Raw genomic sequence first — 9,470 nt, 5'->3', positions numbered from 1 at the left:
CTCCACAGTAGCTCCATGAGTCAGTGCGGAAGCATCCTGGAGCTGAGTTTCAGAGGTTATCCTTTTTTCTCCCGAACACCAGCCTAGGAGGATATGACACAGCTGGTAATAGCACTGAGCTCTTCTAACTCTTTATCCTGTTTCTGAAATACCAGACTATTTCTCCTCCAAGGGTGTGTTTATAAAGATTTTCAAACCTTAATATGAACAAAAATTCCCCGGAGCAGAGGCTGGCATCATGCTACACTATATGTCATTATAAAAGACAAATTCCAGACACTGGGATATTCAGAACAGTCCAGAAATAAAAGGAAGAAACACAGGGGGAATTTAAAGACAAGTAGGCTCGAGGGATGTTTAATATCATGTTAAAGCAGCACTTGTGTATTTAAGCAGATGCTGAGTGACTAAATGAAATGCCGGTTGTAGCATTTTTCTTTTGCACAATTTGGGCCCTTTCATTGCATGGATCTCCCTTCTAGGGGTAGAAACAATAACGTCAGCCCCAAAGCATCATGTTTATCTGCTCACCCTCACAGAACTACAGCCACATGGGTATTCTGGCAGTTGTTTAGCCCCTGGAGACATGCAAGATGTAAACATATATTGTATCTAGAAATAAGCTATCCACAGTGTTTCTGAAACCACTGCGCTTCACTTGAAATCACAGAAGAGATACAGACCCAGGGAAAAAAAAAGCCACTGTTTCTCTGCATCAGTTTCCCACCAGGTTTTTCCTGGGATGCAGGAGTGGGCCAAGGTTCCTGCCTGCAGCTCCCCGTTTGCCCTTGACCATGAAATCCTTCCAGCCCTGACAACCCTGGGTGCCCCTCCACAAACTGCAGGCGTTCCATTTACAGAAAACACTCCCACAACGAGCTTTTTCATCTTTGTTTATATACCCTCCTTCCTCCTCTCCTCTGCAGAGGAGCACAGGAAGTCATTTCAGCAAGCCTCAGCTGGCAAGAGAAGTGCAGTGGGTGAAGTCCATCATTTACCGCTTCAGCTGATCTACACGAGACTGGGTGCAGCACCGTTCTTGCCCAGCTGGATTGCAGGTTGAAGTGCACAATTGCTTTATTACAGGAGTGATGTAGGTCTGAAATCATGCTGGCCTCTAACACTTTTTTCCCTAGCCTGGTAAAACTGGGAGAGGCAATGTCTTTATCATTTGGGCTTCTCCAGTGCTTTAGGACACAACCCTGCACATTCATCAGTTAAGAAGGTAAAGGATAACTCTACCAGGTTACGTAGGAGCCTCCTCTCTAGACAGACACTTTGGGGATGGATGTAAATAGGATGGCATATAAAGATGTATCTTCTCTAGCATACTTCCCATTTAGCAAACACAGCTTAAGGATTTCCTGAACAGAAAGGTGCGCTGTGCACAACAGCCACAGACAAAGCTGTAGTCTGTGAGTGTCCCTATCCCCATTTGACCTCTGCAATTTCCTACAGAGATCAAAATTCATTGATGTCCTCTTCTGGTTTAGATGAGGGACAATATAGCGTTGCTGAATTTAACCGCACCACAGCTTTCTCTGCAGAGAGGTTAAACTGCAGCAACTTCCTTTCCTTCTCCAGGCAGCAGGCAAAGGGACTCAGAGAGTTACCCAACACAAAATAAACAGGGAACTCATTTCATCAAGTGCCCTTGTTCTTTGGAGGCACGAAAGGCAAAAGACTGAATCATAGAGGTGGGGAATTAAGAACTCTTCTAATTATTAAGTACCATTAAAAATTTCAGTGCGAAACTCATCCATGTAATTAGGTCAGTATTAACTACCCTGAGTAAATGATTCAGATTTCTCTGGCATTAAACACCAGCTGCATACAACAAACATCCTAAAACAGGGAAAACCCAAAACAGACCACCTGAGAACAAGAGAAAATAAACCAGGGGAAAGGATATTACACTCTTAACTACTCAACTGAGAGCAGGACCAGGAGGTCCACATTCTCTCCTGCCCTAAACCACACTCAGAGTAGGGGAAAAGCACATGCACGTGTGAGAGGACCCTCACGTGTGCTGGAACTGCCTGGAAAGTGGGATAAAGGACCAGGCATCATCTGAGATCACTACGCTGGGTCCGTGCCAGTTCCTCCTCCCAAGACACATGCACATATTTCACTTCTCCTTGAGCAGGGAAACTTTATAGCGGACAGCTGCAACTGCATCACACAGTATGGCTCAGGCAACACACGGGAGCTGGAAAATATGACAAATTTCGGCATATGCAAATGCAATTTTGATGTAGCAAATAGTAGGAAATCAGCTCTAAAGTTAGATCAAACGTGAATATTTTGAAAGAGTTTGAGATGCTTCAATTAGAGGCCCAGAGACAACTCCTCCATAATGCCCCTACTGTGGCATTCCGTTTCTGACAGCTCTGAACCCAGTTTTCTCGCACTTAATATTCTTTCACTTGTAGCTAAAATGGTTTATCTTGCTTTCCTGTGAGGAAGAAAGGACAGTAATTAAAAATCAGGAAGCTAGAGGAGGATAAATGGATAGCCAGCATCCAGTAAGAACCGCTGACACAAATCACATGAAGGTATACTTCATGGAGGAAATAAAGCTCTGTTCAATGCATCGTGTAATTGTAACTGACTACCTATAAAACTTTCCATTTTTCCTGTTACACTTTGTTACTAAAAGATCACGAGGTTTAAGTTATGTCACTGATGGCTGTACCACCAACACCCACTGGGGATGGTCCATTCCAAAAAAAGATATAGATAGTAAAATAAAGATACCCTTCGTGCCAAATTCACATGCCGTATAGATTCTCAGGGGGCAACATCTCCCTCAGTGCATGTTTTCCTCCATGCCGAGAGTGCTTCAGTAGCACTGCAGGCTTTCACTGAGTAGGCACAGAAGATGCAGGAGAACAGCATAGTATACTATACATAGATACCAGTTCTCGCACAACACTGTGTTTTGCTCAAAGACCCTGTTTTGAAACCTGTGATTCTAAGAGTCTCAGCAATCAGAGCAAGAAGCAAGTTTGTACTGCTCAAGTAAATTCTTCAAGCTTTTAGGCGCAGATTTCTGGCTTTGATAAGGAAGGGGCATTAGTACTTGTGTCCACTCCAAATTGCGAGGGGAGGGAGGAGACGGCTGACTAATGATTTTCTCATTCTTCAAGTTCCAGATACTGAATTTTCATAGAGCACATAATTATGTCGCAGAGCTCTTTGCCAGAGCATGCAGTGAAGTTTAAAAAAAAAAAAAAGGCACTCTCGAGCTACCAGAAGCATTTTTGGCTTCCTCCGAGGGGCCTGAAGGACCAATCTAGCCTTGGTTTGGCCCAATACAGCTCTTCCTAACTTACTCTCTAACTCAGAGTGTAAGTTAGAACAATCCAAGTTATATTTATACAGAGAACAGATGACAGCTCTAATAACAAGAATAAATTATCAGACTAGTTCCAACGAGGAACCTCTCTGAAAACTGAAGGGCACAAGCAAAGCTACGTTGTGCAGCTTGCCTCTCTTGAAACTCATCCAATTTCTAGGTATCTTAAAGCATGGCTTAGGTTTCAACTTTTTTGATAATGACATTCATCATTATCTTAATCTAAATGTCATTAGTATTTTTGCTGAGCACCTAGGATTGTATCAAAACCAAGTAGGATAGATTGCAGTAGGAAGAAAAACAGAACAATTCACTGCCCTCTCAGGCATTTATTTTTGCATAAGCAAAGTAGTCAACAACCAAGATGATGAAATTTTCTCTCTCAGGTCTCTTGGGCAGCTGCCAAACCTATGTCTAAAGCAGAAGTCTGTTTCCTCACATACCAGAAAGATTGAAGGGAAAGTAAAACAGACAAATCCCTTTGGTTTTACATCTTCAAAAAACATTCCCTCACACTTCACACTGTGCATAACAAGGGATCCATCTTAGCAAGGGGTCATCTGTTCCTTCAGCTTAGACTATTATTTCCTACCCTGGCTGTTGCTTACCTGAAAGCTTTTGCAATATCTGTAGTGGGGATTTTTGTGTCATGTCCGCCCCCCCCCCCGCCTTTTTTTTTTTTAAAGCATTTGTATATGCTTGAATATGGGACAATAAGAATTGCAAACCATGATGCAGATTTTGAAAAAAGAAAAAACACAAGGGGTCTCTAGGTACACAAACATGCTTCTGTTTTCTTCAATAACATTACTGAAGAATATTTCAAATTTCAGTAAAATTTTGGTCTAAATTTGGATATTTTTAATCTTGCCTCTACTCACAAGATGAGTTTCAAGGTTTGATTTCTGTAAAGACTTGGCAGATGCTAGCCTCCCCACTTGGCTGAGTAGTTATATAGACCGAACATAAATCCCACAACTGTTTCCAGCTCTATCACAACAGCTAACAATCTCATGTTACAGGATACCAGGAAAATAAGAGCATGAAATACAACGAAAACATTAAGAAACTGAGTGATCCTAGAGGTAAGAAAACAGGAAACAGGTGGCTTAAAGGATGATAGTTTTCTGAAGTTACAACTCAATTTTATTGTACAAATGAAAGGCTTGTCTTCTTAAAAGGAAGTCACAGGTTTCACAGAGGGTTTTCAAATACTTATTACAGATGCACTCTTGCTGGCCTGCTGGCATGACGCATGTGTGGTGTCCCCAGAAAACACAAAATTCAGACCATCATGAGATAATTGACTTTTCTGGAGGAGTAAGAATATCAGTGGTGGTGGTAGGCGTAGTGGGGAAAAAAAACAGATGACATTTCAGTGACACAAGGAAACACAAATGAATGAATCATTTGTACAACCCCCTCACGCAGCAGAAGCAGCAAAAAGCAGAATTCAGTCAAAATTTAGCCAGAGGGATAGAGGAAGAGGGGAAAAGGACACAAAAATACAATACTAAGCTGCAGCTCTTGGCTTTAAAAGCTAACAGGGGATATTTAGGGATTATTTTTAACCCTTGTAGAAACTCTCTCCAAATCTGCCCAGAGCAGTTTTGTTTAAAAAATGACAATGGCAGTGACAGTAGAAAAGCTAACTTCAAAACCATAAAGTTTACAGCTTGATTTGCACCTCAGCACTTTTTTTCCCCCACTTACTCCACTGTTTGAAACTGTCTGCATCAAGCTCTGATAGAAGTCAGTGATTTTGGGGTTTTTTTTAAAAGCTGAATTCCCAGTGAACACTGTCCAAACTCTTTCCTCCATAGTCCAAGGGTCTGTCACTGAACATGAAGCCACAAAAATCAAGTACCTTAAGACTATTCAGTCCAAGGAAACCAAAATCCATCTGCTAGAGGGGAATATCCAATCATTCCAGTGACTCCAAAGAGGTGTTTCTGTTTCTCAGTAAACCTTGGGGTTTACTGGAAAGGGAGGCACTTCATCTCCACCAACAGCTGAGACAACACAGGATAGAGGGGACAACAACATGATGACAACAAGGCGGCAAGAAAGATGGATGCATTTAGATAGGGAGCTCAGCAGCAAAGACTGGAAAGAGTAATGCAGGTCACTGCTTGAAGAAGCAGAGGTAAGTCAAGGAGCCTAGAAATCAGAAGACTGATTGGGAATTTTCTATAAAATTTGAGATTGTGCAAATTTCTATCTTGATAAATCTTTGACAGGAAATTCAGTATGTATTCATATGAATCCCCTTCTCAGAAGAGAGCAGGGTAAGACGGAAAGAAGGGCCTGACTAAGATCAGTAACTGTACAGAACTCAACCAACAGCAACAGGAGAGATCCCAAAAGCGGAGATCCCATCTCTTTGTTGTCCTTTGGAGCTGAATGAATTCCCTTTGTGCCACCGCAAAACTGACATCCCAATACACCTAAGGTCAGAACTGAGTGACACTTGTCAGGCCTCTGTGATCATAACGCATACCAGACATGCTACTGCTGACCTGAACAGAAAATTTGGGCTATAAACTTACATAGGCAAGTTTTAAGGCCTCCCTCCACAGTGCTTCAGAAAGCAAAGATGCTGCATGCTGCCAAGTGCCCCAGCCCCCACAGCAGGGAAGGGTGCTGAGTTATAAGCGCATAACTCATGGTCTGAAGTCTTTTGGCAGGAGGGCAGTTTACAAAAAAAAAAAAAAGAAAAACAACTGCAATAATACACAAATATGGAAAACAGAGCAAAATTTGAGATCACACACGTTTGTTCTGTAGTTACATAAAGGTTAGCAGACCCTGAAATGAAGGCTGACACACAAAGACTAGCTTAGGTCCAACTCACTTTGTTCAGTGAGATGTTAGACATGGTACAAGTGTTTTCATTGACAAATGAAAACAGACTGTAAGTATTTTGAAAAGGCTGGCATGCAAACTCCATGAGGTGCTGTTCAGCCATCCCACAGCAGAGTCTAACCGGAGTTATTTAAACACTACTTTGAGCAGGCTGAGCCAATACAAGTATTATAAACTGTGATTAGCAACCAAAGACCTGGTCTGAGCACAACAAAAGAAAAGAAAAACTGTCCTGCTCAGTATTTTATCACTCCTGACATTTAGAAAATTTGCTTAAATCTCTCAGCATACAGTTTGTAATATGATGTGGAGCTACAGGAAAACAAGACATCAAAATGTTCCTGTGAAGTTAAGATCAAGACTGGCTTTTTCCAATCCTGCCTTTATTCAACTATCCTTCTTGGAAAACCACTAGCAGATGTCTCTCGTTGCATAGCATGGGGCTTGCTGGCCATGACTTGGCTTCCAGAACTGCGCTTGCTTTACTAAGTTCTCACTCCCACTCCTGTTCTTATCTTCATCCAGCAAGGAACAGGGCAACAGCTTTAAAAAGTTTGAGGAAGAGGCTGAAGAGAATTTGAAGAGTGATGTTTTGTGCTCATGCTGACTGACATTCCTCCTCTCAGACCACCTCCGGTTCATTGTTGTCTGTAAGAGGGATTCATTACATAGCTCTCCCAGCCCTATCTGCTTGCTAAGTTGGTTTCATGATTATAATGTGAGGAGGAAATAGTTCAGTGTAGACAACAACTCATTTGGATTGGTGCCCTCAGGCAAACACAACTACAGTGGAAATCTTATGCACGAGGTGTAATAAGCCGGAAGGGAAAGGAGGCCAGATTTCAGGGAGTAAACTGCTTACTGGAAGCTAGATCAGCACAACAGCAGCACCAGATAAGAGCTAGATCGCTAAGAATTACCTGCATGTGGATCCTTGTTGAATTGCATACCTAACGCAGAAGTTTTACTAAATTCTAGTCTGCATCTTTCTTGTATCCTCCAGCCAAAACTCTGAGTTCGGCTTTCAGTGCTTCCAACACTGAAAGGCAGAAAGGATTGTCAGGAATTCTGTTATCGCCAGTCCTGTCAAGTACTACATTTCACTCAAGCCTACATAACAAAGTAAAACTGGGTAGGGGGAGAAGGGATCCAAGTGTAAGTGCATACAGTCCAAGTAGCTGACCAGCAGAAAATTTTTTATTTAGAAAAAAGGGACTCCATCCTCTAGAAGATAAATATTATAATTTGTGCATTAATTATAGCTCATTTACCTTCCTTATCCAAAGGCCTGTATTTCCTCCTCCCAACTGGATTTAGAAGCAAAGGCCTGAGCCTTTATACAAACAAGCTAATGGATTCTAATGGCTTACCCTGATGCAATGTCATTTAATCACAGAAGCACTTCATTTTCCCTACTGTATTCAGGGAAGAAAAAAAAAAAAAGACTGAATCCACACTCAACCTCTCATCTAAACACCTCTTGTTTCAGTTTTCAAATTCCATTATTCCCATTGTAGTCAAGTTTTCCTCATACTTTCATCTTAGTAGACTCTTTCCTTTCCCTTAAATTTAAGAAAAAAATAATCCATCTTTAGCTCACTATATTTCCCAGATCACTTTTCACTAAGTAATTCCAAGGAAGTAATTCATATATTTATTTTATAGTAGTTCCCAGTTTTGCTCATTGTTTTCCTCAACTATAAGTTTACTTCATAGGAAATCAGTCCATATTAAAAAAAAATTATTCCTGATTTAATTACTTTACTTTCACTTTTCATTTAAAGTACTAGTACTCAAGCAATGCTCCAGGAACCAGCAGCCAAAAAAAAAACCAACACAAAACAAAACACCAACCAACCAAACCCAGATACAACAACCTAATACTGTATCTGCTTTTTAAAGACTTTTCATCTTCCGTTCCCAACTGTCCCCAAATCCCGTTCCCACCACACATTGTTTCTTTTGGTTGCATTTGGTTTCCTAATCTCTGTTCTTATTTATTTCACTTACTCTTTACTCCACACACTCCCACTTCTTTGTCAAGACAATTCTTTCTCCATGGGAGTGGACCGGAGACCCAATCAGACAGTACAGTCACCAGTACTTCTCCACACCCAGAGTAAACAAGACTAGTCTGTCCAATTTCCTCTCCAGTACCTTTTACCTATTTAGCCCACTGGGGCTACCCCCTCAGTCTTTTCTTCTCCCCTCTTTCTCTTCACTTCAGAAGGCAGGTAGATGCTTTCTCACAGCATTTCTCCTTGGCAAGTACCACTCAGCTTGTTTTTCCTTATTCTCAGTTGTGTCCTATACAAGAGGCCTGTTTTTAATCTCATAGTTACAGGAAGGGTAAAAAGTAAATAATTAATGCTGGCACTCCACCAATCCCACCCATTTTACTAACAAGTTAGTGTCACATGTGCACTCCACCCCATCTTACTCATAAGAATTAATTCCTCCCCCCCCGCCCCCCCAGTCCATGAAGACTCTTAACATCACATCTCTACTTGCATTCCCCATCATCAGCATAACTCCTTTTCTCTCACTTGTCCCAAACTCTTGACAAAAATCCCACTAATATTTAGAAAGAAACGGGATGCTTAACACGGCTAGGAAGAACAGAGTAGGAAGTAACACATGTACAGTAAAGCCTGCAGCTCTTCCAGAAAGGTGTAATTTCTCATGAGTAATGACAAGGCACAGGGGCCAAACCTCATGGCACAATACCAGAGCACGGTCTGTCTTTAATCTATCCTGGGGGTTGACAGTGAATATCTACAGAACAGAAAGGTGGAAGACCAGAAGACCTCACCTCTCCCCAAATAAAAAAAAGCACCACATCTGTTCAAGGTAAATGAAGGAACAAGAAACCAGGTGAAGAAGCCAAAAAAAGTTGTAACTGCCAAGTTATTTCAAACAAAAATTAAAGTGCCAGCTATTCAATCCATTCCTTGACTCCTTTCAATTGTACAAGCAGTGTTATTGTACAGGCAATTATTTGTGTACGTACTATTTTTCCTGGGGCAATTAAGGTTCCCTTGCTTTTTGCCAGAGTTGTCCATCTATTACAGCATCTAACAAATCCATGCACAACTGCAACAACATTTTCTTGATAGTCTTCCACATAAGCATTAGAGAAAGTTGCCGAATAAAGCCTTTTGCTTCTGAACTTCTGAAAGGCATTGTTACCGAATGCCACACAGCAGACTGCAACTGCTCTGTAAGTCAACATCATGTCTCAAATGAA

This window comes from Ciconia boyciana, chromosome 3 (genome assembly GCF_034638445.1).
Source record: "Ciconia boyciana chromosome 3, ASM3463844v1, whole genome shotgun sequence".
In the NCBI taxonomy this organism is placed as follows: Eukaryota; Metazoa; Chordata; class Aves; order Ciconiiformes; family Ciconiidae; genus Ciconia; species Ciconia boyciana.
This window is presented reverse-complemented; position numbering follows the sequence as displayed.